This window comes from Alosa sapidissima, chromosome 22 (assembly GCF_018492685.1).
Source record: "Alosa sapidissima isolate fAloSap1 chromosome 22, fAloSap1.pri, whole genome shotgun sequence".
Lineage (NCBI taxonomy): Eukaryota > Metazoa > Chordata > Actinopteri > Clupeiformes > Clupeidae > Alosa > Alosa sapidissima.
In genome coordinates, this window is record NC_055978.1 from 23,190,978 (window position 1) to 23,203,528 (window position 12,551).

Below are 12,551 nucleotides of genomic sequence, written 5' to 3' on the forward strand. Positions count from 1 at the left end.
CTTTCCGCGAAAATAAATCACACTAATCAATGTGTCTCCATCTTTTACTCCATCCCCCACTCTTGAAACTTTTGTGTATGCTTGTTTGGCATGCCTGTGTGTGTGCGGCTGCACAGAAAGTAGCCTACTGGCGCTGAAAAGGTGAATAGATTGTAGAATAGCCAAAGAAGTTGTAGCATTGTTATAAAACCTTTAACATCTCTAAACAATCACAAGTAGGGCAGTTCATCACAGTTCATCCATTGCAACTGGATTGATGAAAGGTCACTTACACCTGTAGGCTACATTGTATTTGGGAAAAGCAAAAGGTATCAGCATAATGTTATATTTTTATTTATTTATGTATGTATTTATTTATTAATAAATTAAATAAACAAAAACATCTCTGTCAGTTCCATGCCGTTTTCAACAGCTATCAAAAACAATGTCATTTTTGGATAGATGGATTTTTTGTGAACGTTTCTTCTTCTGCATAAGATTTTAGTCATCTTTAGTTCATGTGATACTTTATTGTCAATGCACAAATTAAGCAACAGTAGTCTGAAACGAAATGCTGTTTTACATCTAACCAGTGGTGCAAATAACTGACATGTCCAAATGGGCCTTGATGAAATGCGTCGCTAGACTGTTCATACACATTTTAACAGGCCAAAGTTGAAGAGCTGTTGTCCGTTGTTGTTCGTGCAAATATAGGCTGATTCACGTTCCCTTGCATTGTGTAACTGAGGTCCATGGCTTGTCTGGCTTTCACCAGACCAAGCTCAATCTTTAAGAAATCAAAAAATAAATAGCGGGCAGATCAGGCTGGGTTCACCAATGCCTAGTCCATAGGCGCCCGATATTGTTTAATTTTCCGATTGAGATATCCACGCTCTGGCTATTCTAAATGCAAAAATGCATTAGGGAGTTATGACAAAACTGTAACTAACAAACTAGATCCTAATAGAAAGCTGTTAGCTTCCCTAAGCTACAGGTAGGCCTATTTACAACATAAATTGTCAATATGCTATGCTGGCGACACAAATAAAATCTCCTTTGGAAACCAATGGCTTACGCCTTACAGTATCAAGTATCAGTATCAAGCGGACTTAAACTTGATGAAAAGTTGTAATAAAATTCACGCAGCTCCATGAGTAAAGCGCGAATGAAGTAGCCACTTCTAAATGGGACCCACTACACAGTAGCTTAAGGTGTGTTGCTAAAGCAGCCATAATGAAATGAAGGTGTCATTGTTTGGATACTTCACACACACGTGCTTTTTAATCTCACAGACTACAACTACCAAGCTGGAATCAAAGCACATCGATTCCCCTCTCACACCCTGCACGCACTTCAAACAAATAAACAGGCGTCTCAGTCTCACGCATGTATAGGCAAAACTGTATCAGACCAGTGTAACGTTTGTAAATCTTCCATTGCACAGAATGACTTTTGTAGCACGTGCAACAAATGACAGTCGAAAGATACAATTACAGTGCTGCTATCAATTTGCTTGGTATAACCGCATTTATAGTTTTCTACAAATGCAATCAAATTGGCCTCCATCACTCAACCAACGCTAACGGTAACATTATTGTACCTAGGTCCTTATTGATATTATAAGATTAACGTACCTGCAGTAAAAACCAAGCATGTCCGATAAACATTCTCAGATTTATTTCGGCTTCAAGAAGAAATGGGAATTACATTTCATGTGAACATCGTCCTATCCTTATTATACGTTCTCTGCTGTAAACTACAGTCCTTGTAGGAAGCGTTCATTGTTTTTCCAACCCACTTTAAACTTCCAACAAAATTACCGCCATCTAGTGGACAAACGACTACTTATCGCCAATACTGGAAATGCAGCCATGATGATGATTATGAATATTTGGCTTTCTTTTAATCCTACTGAATTTGTAATTATGTATCGGCCGTTCTAATACCAATAGTATGTGCGTACCTGTGTGTATGTGCATGTGTATATGTGTGCACCGCCATCTACAGGCCAATGAGTGTACAGTCACTAAATGTACACATAACCTAAATTTTTTTAGACCGCCCCATGGATGAAATTTTACGAAACTTGGCATACCCCCAGAGAATGCCAGGTCAATCATACACATAAAATTTGGTGCAGAACATCTTAACTGAAGATAGGGGCGATTAAAGCAGAATGATATTGCATTTTCATTTTTTACCGGGGGGGTGCAAATCACAAATGAGTGATTATGGGCCAGGTTGATGTGGGCCCTTGAGACCAACATACCATAAAAAGATTCTTCATCCTCAGTGCCACGGTTCAGGTAGTTATTTAGGAAAAACTGCTTTTTTTGCGGTTCGGGGGGCCCAGCACGGCGGGGGGGGGGAGTGGCCCCCGGGGACGAACGAAATTTTGCTTCGCTAGCGGCGGTCATAATAAATGTCCATTCCGACACTTCTGCAGACAGCCCATGAGTGTTAGGGGCAGGGGTATTTAATCGAAGCCAATACAATACAATTGATACAATGAATTGAGATTCACTTTAGCCTACTTAAAATTCTTGAAGTGCAACCCTATATGACTGCATGAGTAGCCTACATTTATATCATATTACCTCTGAAGTTTAGAACAATAGGCCTATAGTGCATGACAGAATTTGTGGAAATAACAAAATATCGACTTCATTGACCATGTTGTTATTATCTGCATAGATGGAAGTAGGCCTTCAACAACAGATGTCTCAGCAGAGTTTGATAGCCCGAGACCAGCTAAAGTCCAAACAGTTGTGACAGAGAGTTTGGGCTTTGGCATAGTGCCCTCTTTATGTCATTGCCACAGTACATTGTATGGCATCACCTTTATTTTGACAACAAATATCAATAACATGTGGCATTCTTTTGTACAGCACAATGTAGGCTACTGTATAAATTCCATTTTTACGGGCATGGCTTGATGTGAGTATTTTAGAAATAAATAAATATTGTGGCATGTTTAGAAATTAATATTACAACAAACAATTGAACCTGTATTTGACATGCACATATCTTGACCAGAAGATGGCATGTCATGTAATTACAGGCATATATGGCAGTTTGACATCTGGTATGCAAATATTGTATATTGACTTAGCATTAGGGCTGTCAATGTTAACGCATTAATCGCGATGCAATTAAAGACCGACCAAGCATAACGTGTTCATTTTTTTTAATCGCATGCCGCTAGCGTTGTCCTCAAACTGCCAAAGACACTTCCTAGTAGGCTTCTGCCTTTCTCCTGTAGTTATGAAGATAATAAACACCAACGCAGTTCTAAACTCCCAGTCTGCTGAATGTGTGGTTTTTTTTTTTAAACCTCCCTGTCGGTTCAGTCTAAATAGAATTAAAATATCACCAAAACACCTCAAGTTGAAGCTATAATCTACGACATGAGTCGACAACAGGCGACCAAAGCTGGTCCGCCACCGAAATTATTTGGCTCAGACAAATTATTCTGGTAGTCCGATCTTTTAAAATATTTTATTTTATAATATCGATCTACAAATAGCCTATTTACCAATCAGACCACGGGTGGGTGCTTAAACAAATATGAGAAAGAACACCAGAACGCACTGGATCCTGCTAGCCTACTCTGTGCATAGCCCTCTCCCAGCGCTTCAATATTGTGCCTTTGTGCCTCTGTTTGGAGCGGATAGGGGACCGATGTCGGGGGTGTGGTAGCGGGCCCCACTCCGCTCCTGGGCCCCAGTGCACCGCACCAGGTGACCGTCGGTAGTTACGCCGCTACAGTGTATAATTTAATCCAGGCACATACTTATTGTGTGTGGGTTAGAGGCTTTGATATGGAGGTCATCAGCTCTCAGCACACACAGCCCATCTGGAGAGCCACAATCACACACATTCTGATTACTTTTGTTTCTTCCTTCAGTGTCTGCACCATCAACGCATCCCATTCCAGGGCAGAATTTTTTCTCCAAGCACAAGGCAGCTCTGGAGACTCGTCTTCCCTCTGTCCTCGCCTCCATCCTGATTCCGCTCCAGGAGAGGCAGGTTCTTAATCAACTGGAGCAGGAACAGTGTTCTGCTCACCATGATACAGAATAAAGGATCCACAGCCCAAATTGAGTTCTACAATGTTCTAAAGGAGGCCGACCCTACTCTGGTGAAAAACCTGGAAAAAAACACCTGAATCTTAAGGACAGAGAATTCTCCAAACAGAAATTATTTTGTCTTTTCTCAGAGCACATAGCCTTTAAGGGTCTCCTCTCATCTCAGAGATCCTGCCAAATAGTACTCCTCTTCACTATAGATGTTGTACTCTACGTGCAGTTGATCTCCTGCTCCTAGCTTGTTTTGTTTGTGTACAATGCTATTGTTAAGCCCAAAATTGAACATTCAGTATGTTTGACATTGTTTTTTTAAAATTATTTTTCACATGAATGGGTTACTTTTATGTAGGCCTACCCCAAGTATACAACTATGTTGTTATATTTTACTTATATTTTACTTGATTTTTTTACGTGATTAAAAAAAGAATAAAGTAACAATGATTCACAAAACTCGTCCTGTACTGTGGTCATGTATTCATGTAATGAACATACAGAGTATTTTTAGTTTGTTAGGCCCTTTACCATGCGTCCTACATGTTGTGCACTTCTGCTGTAGCATTTATTTCAGTTTATTCAGCTATATTTCTGAAGAACACATTGTGTTGTCTCAGGCCCGCTGCACATCTTTTGAAATTTGATTTGAAATAATCAAATATGTCTTAAAGTTAATTCATAAAGTAACTTTCTTTGCATTAATTTGTTTCCCAATCAAGATACACTGCTAATAATTGCTTTGCATTGTTAATATGGACTTTTGGAAAGTTCTGAAATGAAAAATAATCGAATTTTAATCATGAGATAAAATATGTGAGTAATCATGATTAACTATTGAAATAGACACACCTGTTCTGAAATTGACGCTTGCTTTGCACAAAATGTCTGTTTAGATTTACAGTAGGTCACTTTTGCCTTAATGTCATGGTCCTCCAGAGTCAAGATCTACCATGGCAAATGTTTGCATCATGCTCTCTCGGCCAAATATACCACAAATCCTTTATAACCTAAAAGGCTAAAATATCAGAAATCCGATCATGTCACACAAATATAGGCCTATGGCGTTTACCCATAGTAACCACTACACCATCATGTCTATACTGTAGCTGGGTTATAGTCTACACTGTCAATTAAACCAGTTAAACGCACCGACACATAACAGCTTGCTGCTGTCACCGGTGAAATGCACTAAAGATTCACTTACGGTAAGTCAAGGAAATTCACCTTGGTTACACAACATGGCCGTTTCAAAACAGTGTTAGGAAACACTTGCACTTCAAAAGCTTTACACTGTTTCAAGACGTCAGTTTTGAGCGTCACATCCCTACCTTGACCTGCCTTGTTGGATTCGGATTTTGATTACTCTGCTGTGGATTGTTTTTGCTTCTTGAATTCTGACCTGTTGCCTGCCCGTTGGATTTATGAGACTGTCTACTGTTATGGATTTGTTGCCAGTTATTCCTGATTAAAAAGAACCCTCAGAGAATTAAGCTGTGTTGTCTGCAAGTGGATCCTTTACAACAGAAAGCATAATAGTACAATCTGGCTAGTTTGGATCCAGCACACCCTAGCCAGTGGAAGACAGTCATGCTGGGGAGACTACAGAAGCAGCTGGACGTCTGTCCAGGGAAGTCTGTGGAAGCCATGTCAACCGGTTACACAGATCTCACAGCCCAGGTACAACCATTCCAACTGGCCCAGACCCCAGCTGCATCACCTCCACCGGCACCCGTCATACCACAGCCTACTCTTTCAGCCTCAGAACCCCATCTGCTCCCTCCCGAACACTACTCAGGGGAGCCTGGAACCTGTCGCTCTTTCCTGTCTTAACATGATCTGATCTTTCAGTTGCAGCCATCTACTTTTCCTACAGATCATTACCCAGCTGTCTGGAGGAGTCAGAGAGTGGGGTACAGCCATCTGGGAGGCCCGAGAGCCTTTCTGCAAACTCTTCACCACTTTTGCGGACGAGAAGGTTTTTATACGCTCCAAACATGGCAGAGAGGCAGCGCAGGAGATGCTACATGTTCATCACGGAAATCACTCTGTGTCTGACTACGCCATTGAGTTCCGGACTCTTGCTGCCTCCAGTTGATGGAATGCGGAAGCCCTGTTTGATGTGTTCTTCAATGATCTCTCAGAGAGCATTATGGATGAATTAATCACACAAGGGCTTAGATGCCCACGTGGACTAGGCTATCTGAATTGATGCCCGGCTGCAGCAGTGCCACAGGTGGAGAGCTAACTGACTGGGTCAACAACAAGATTTGCCAAGCTCACATGCCTCCGCCACCAGTAGGGGACCACCCAGAGGAATTCCCAGACCTGACTGCCATCCCTCCAGAGTACATGGACCTCAAAACTGTTTTCAGTAAATCCTGGGATATTGCTCTACCCCCACATTGTCCTTATGACTGTGGCAACAAGATTTGCCAAGCTCACATGCCTCCGCCACCAGTAGGGGACCACCCAGAGGACTGTGGCATTGCTCTCCTGCAAGGCACCGCCTAGGGGGCACCTGTATTCTCTTTCCCATCCTGAAACTGAAGCAATGGAAAAGTACATTCAAGATTCACTAGCTGCAGGCATAATTTGTCTGTCCTCCTCTCCTGCTCTCCTGCTTATCGCAGCCTCAATGACATGACAGTCAAGGGCTGTTCCTCCCGCTTCCTCTTATGTTACTTCATGGCTCTTCCATCTTTTCCAAACTAGACCTCTGCAATGCTTACAACCTGTTTCGGATCGGAGAGGAGAATGAGTGGAAGTGCTTTTACGGTAATACCCCAACAGGTCATTATGAGTACCGTGTTATGCCAGTTGGACAATGCCTCTGCTGTCTTCCAAGCCTTAGTCAATGACGTCCTGAGAGATATGATGAATACATTTGTTTTTGTTTATTTGGATGATATTTAGATTTTTTATCCGTCTCTGACTGATCACATCCACCATGTCCGCCAAGTCCTTCAGTGGCTTTTTGAGAATCAACTCAAATCAAGGCTGAAAAGTGTGAGTTTGACCATATTCCAGCTTCATTCTTGGGTTATGTTGTCTCAGCTGGGACCATCCGGACGGATCAACAAAAGGTCAAAGCAGTTGTTGACTGGCGCCAGCCTACAACTCGCTGTGAGTTACAATCTTTTTCGGGATTTGCCAAATTCTTCACTGAGATCTGCTGTGGTGTACCTGTGCCAAATGAGCAGTAGATCTGCCAAATGAAGGCTATATCTGTTCCATACATTCTTGCTGTTTGATTCATTCCTCATGTCTTTCCACTGATTTCCAGCAATGTCTTCCCTGGCTGTCTGTTTCTCTGCATTGTGCGTCACAGAAAAAGGCTCAGAGTGGCTGTCAGTTATGGAATGTGAAGTATGCTTTGGTTGTAAAATATTCATGTAAATTGTTGAGGATGGATTTGAAATATCTGTTGCCAATGTCAAATACCAGGCTGTGTATGTGTCTACCTCAAAGGTTCAGCTTCACACTGTTTACAAACCTCTTTACAGCTCACTTTATTGCTGTTGTTTCAGTTAAGACAAGACCCAAAAGTCCTAAATTATGTAAGTGACATGACTGTGTACCACTATGGTTGTTCTCGTTCAGGATTAACTGATATGATTTTCAACTATACCTCAGCAAGCCCACACTCTGCATTTGTCTCTTCTGGCTCTTGGTTGTGTTGCTTATTAATTTGTTATCACTGCCATGCTGCCAAGATTCTCAAATTAGCCTTATCGCCACGGTAATGTAATGCAGCATCCCGCATCAGCCTCCCAGCATCCTGAGGGGGATGGACCAGTGTGGAGAATGATGCTGAAATATTCATACTGCCACATCTGACTCATAGACGCACGCACGCTCACACGCATGCACACACACACACACACACACACAGACACATTCAAACACACACTCTCTCTCTCTCCCTCTCTCTCTCTCTCCTCAGCCCTCCACTAGTTTCAATAATGGGTTTAGCATTATTACTGTCACCAAACCACAGCGTTTAAAACCAGAACACACATTGGTTAGTGTGATGTTTGTTCCAGGTAATGTAAATTGAAATCGTGAGTATGAGTAGTGGGCTTTCAGAATAACTGTTGCTGGAAAAAATATATGCACAATATGTCATTGTCAAAGGGTACAAAGTTCAGATAAAAAAGCTGCTAGAAAGATACATTAAAGGTAAGTTACAATATATAAAAGGACATCTTACGGTAGAGAATTGATCTACTGTACTAATCATAATAGTTTTGCCACAGTTTGTATGGAATAAAGTATATGCATATTATGTGCTATGCTATATTGTGTGTGTGTTTGTGTGGTGTGTGTGTGTGGTGTTTGTGTGTGTATGTGTGTTTGAACAAGGTAGAGAGTAAGAAGCCCTGTGGGTTGAATGCAGGATTGTGCACAATTCGAATTGCAATTCTGCTTCCTGTTTGCTACCTCAATTGAAATGCAAGTGAAATTCAAGAATTGAATTGGAATTTAAGAGCCAGTTTCAATTCAGTTTTGGAATTTTGCACAAGCCTGGTTGAATGTAAAATGGATGTCGCATTGAAATTCAAAGCATATCAGCACGTTGTTCTTGTCTCTTGTGACCCTGTTAATCTCCCCACCTCATCTCAAAACACTTGATTGTGAGGTTGCCTTTAGCAGTGACTCAAGGCCATTTTGTGTTTGATAAAGAATACTTTCCAAAGGTCTTTAATTAATCATATGAGCAGATTGAATTACTAATCATATCAAGCTGAATACAGATAGATAATATCAATGGTGCCTGCTTCAGATATCTAACACATGAGTTCCAGAAAATTAAGAAAATATTAGCTATGCATATCAGTTTATGGAAAGCAGTCACCACAATGTGTACTTTTGACTCGTATGTGTTCATACCGTATGTGTTTGCATAGGCTACTTACCATTTTATATAAAATAATATTATGTCATCAAAGATCTTTTATGCTATTATTATCATATCAAAATCATTAATTAGTTGAGCCAATCTATTCACAATTGTAAAGCTTCATTCCAGAACTGATTACTGAAAACAACAGCGGAAGTCCTTTTACTAACTACTACCTATACTACCCATCCTATAACCTAACAGAGTGAGTTCACACACACACACACACACACACACTCATCAAGGGAGCAGCAGTGGCTCAGAAGGTAAAGGAGTCTTTGGGCAATCAGAGTCTTTGAGCAAGACACTGAACCCCAAACTTCTGATGTGAAGCTTGGCACCTTGCATAGTAACCTCCGCCGTCAGTGTATAAGTGTGTACATGCATGTGTGAATTTGAGACATACAGTAAAATTGTAAAGCGCTATATACACACAGTCATTTACCCATCATAGAATGTGTAATGCAAACTATCTTTGTCAGCCTGTCACATCTTGGGGAATGAGATGATGACAACCAGCTCCTCAGAACTGAATCCCTATTCAAACAAATCCCGGGATTGACACCTAAACACAGCAGGGCTGCTTTAAATTCATTAGGGCAGGCTCTCACTGTCACTCTGTTTGCTCCTGTTGATTAATGGTTCCATAACGGCAAAGCTAGGTGATTATGCGCTTACAAAGGCCCTAGTCTTCATCAGGAGACAGCAGCATTAGGCATGGGGTTGAGGAGCCTTTGAAGGTTCATACTTGAAACAAGTATGGCTTAGAAGCGGCTTTTTTGGAATAATTTTAAGTCAGGTTGCTCACCCCAAAATAACCTGTATTTTTTATCTGAGTTTTGTTGTTGAAAAATATGTGTGTTAAGCTAAGGTCAGATTGTTAATTTCTCACATCATTGCAGGTTAAAATCCTGTAAAACTGTGTAGCCTATTATAGGTATAGGCTAGCCTATATGGTTGAAATAAATTAATTGTAGACCTATTGCATTGACATTAAATCATATTGAATTACCTCAGCCATACAGCTCTCTCTTGCCATGGCAACAAATACACAGGCCTACAGAATTGGGAAAGAACCCAGAGCAAAGTAGCCTATAATGTCTTTATGAAGAAGATTCAGAAAGTAGGCCCGCACTACACTGCAAAAACTGCTTATCTAACAAAATCTAAGGAAGTGTTATTAATCTTATATCAAGATAAAAAAAACTAGTATTGTTTTCAGTATAAAGAGACTTACCTAGCGCTTTCTTGTGAAATCATTTGACTTAATTAAAAAAAAAAATTGACTTATTTTAAGACATCTCATCTTGAAAACAAGCAAATTTGTCTGCCAGTGCGTTGAGCAAATTTGTCTTGATAAGACTCCTTAAAATAAGTTAAAGTCTTCTTAAATTAAGTCAAAATGATATTTTGAGAGGGCGCTAGGTCTTTTCATACTAAAAACAATACCAAATAGATTTTTTAATCTTAATATAAGATCAATAACACTTGGTTAGAATTCATTTTTTGCAGTGTACGTTTCTCAAAAACAGCGTTATTAAAGCATAGCAGAGGACAAGGCGACGCTATTCCTAATAGCCCTATAAATGACATCATTAGGTTAGAATTGAAATTAAATATTAATGAAAAAACGCGCATCATCAGCCGATGGGAGGCGCTTTTCACATTTCCCTACCCAGCCGAGGTTTGACAGGATTCAGCAGGACGGCGCTCCCCCGCTCATGTTCCCGGCATGCTTTGAGAAACACGGGGACAGATCGAAGAACTGAGGCTCGAGCTGAGAGTAGGCTTTGTGGCACGAGCGCAGGGCATCCCCTCATCAGCACCGACTCATTCTGAGGTAACAAACAAATACTACTGAAACGTGGAATATTTTCTCGCCAGTTTTGTAATTGTATGAGTGTAAACCCTGCTGACGGTATATTGACATTTTGAATACAAAAAATAATGTCATATTTAATTAATACAGTGATGTATCGGGTAGCTACTGCTGTCAGCCTAACCGCTCCCTCATAAATGTAGTTTAACATGCATCACTGTATCCATGGTGTTATCGCATGGTTTATCAGGTTAATGGTTGACCGTGGGTACCGAATTTCTAAGATGATGTATGTCGTTTGATAAGTTTGCTTGTCGTTACCGCATGAGAGTCGTTTTGCTGCAGGGGCACCGAATATAGTTTACTGTACGTGATCTGAAACCGGTAGAGGCAGGGGATATCCGTCGTGGAATTCCCTCCCTCATTTGCAGTCAGCTGTGAACCTGAGCTGCCTTTGCGCACCTCGATTCAGTTTTCTTAATATTGAATCAATCGATTGGTAGCCTACTTGCAGCCCTTCTCGGCTGTTGCGCCAAGACATCGCTCTGCATATTTTATTTTTTTTGCTAGTGTTTATATTGTGAAGTGCAAGCAGTAAGCTCGGAGGAGTCGACTTGTTGACATTTCAGCTTGCTTGCTTTTTTGAGCTGTTATATTTGAGCAGCTAATAGGGCCTACCATGCCCTGCAGATTACCTACTCATTGCATGGGATTAAGGAAGATTGAATATAAAAATGAAGATGCCTTCATCATTAAATTGTATTGACTGTATTAAGTCCAGTTGCATATTCTAGATCTGTAATTGAATAAGAAAAGGCCTCTTTTTTTTTTACAAACAACAGATAATGAAGTTATGAGTATCAATATTCATATCAATAGGTAATCTTAGGTCTGTAGGTAGTTCATGAACAAAGACAGATGACATTTGAATTTTATGTTTAGAAGTGGGTAATTCATTCTCTTCCAAAATGAACACTGAAAGATATAACATGCGTATAATAGATGTATGGATATGCATGTTTTAGTGTGTGTGTGTGTGTGTGTGTGTGTGTGTGTGTGTCAGTTCATATATTTATGAATGAAACGGAGCACTAGCAGATCATGAATGAAATGGTGAGTCTGTGAGTGACAGTGATCGGTGGAGCTCTCAAATGACTTGGGACGCATTATCGGGACGCAGTTAAAGAAGCTTTTGCATAGTGTGAGACAGATCATTTAGGATCATGAGCTATTCATTACCTTCCCAAAGAGGATAATAATCATTATCCACCACAACATCAAAACATGCTGCTATCGTTTCATTGCAGTCTAGATCACAAGATCATGTTTGATTCCAAGATGATCTTTCAGAGTCTTTAATAGCACGTATCAAGGCAGACCCTGATCATGACTGACTCTTCCAGGAGCGTATATTTTATTGCTAAACACTAAACTCCCCCATTCTGGGCACTACAGTTGAGAATACCCCTGGGGGTTTCTCATTGATGGCTCCATTTTTGCGGGTAGTGGTGCAGTATCAGTGAATTAGCGGGCGGAGAAGGGGCTTAGGCAGAAGCCTGAGTCACCTAATCCCCTAAGCATTTTGGATATTAGACAGCTTGCCTGTATTTTTAGACCCTGACTTTGCAACACTCTGCTGTGTTGATTATGGCAGTATTTTCAGCCTTGGTCTTTCTGTCTCTCTGTGAAGTGAATTGGATTCAGTATCACTGATAGAGCTTGTAATCAACACTGGTGGTGGCGGTTAGAGGATTAAGTTGAACACAAAAGT

General features: G+C 40.7%; 1 protein-coding gene across 1 annotated transcript in view; it reads left to right on the top strand.

The window, feature by feature from the left end:
• Positions 1-10,680: 10,680 nt before the first annotated feature.
• LOC121697654 (synapsin-3-like) overlaps positions 10,681-12,551 on the top strand; it is a 184,157-nt gene continuing 182,286 nt past the window's right edge. The window contains exon 1 of the mRNA XM_042079276.1: positions 10,681-10,801. The gene's annotated coding sequence lies outside the window, so the exon portion shown is untranslated. The remainder of the gene's footprint in view (positions 10,802-12,551) is intronic.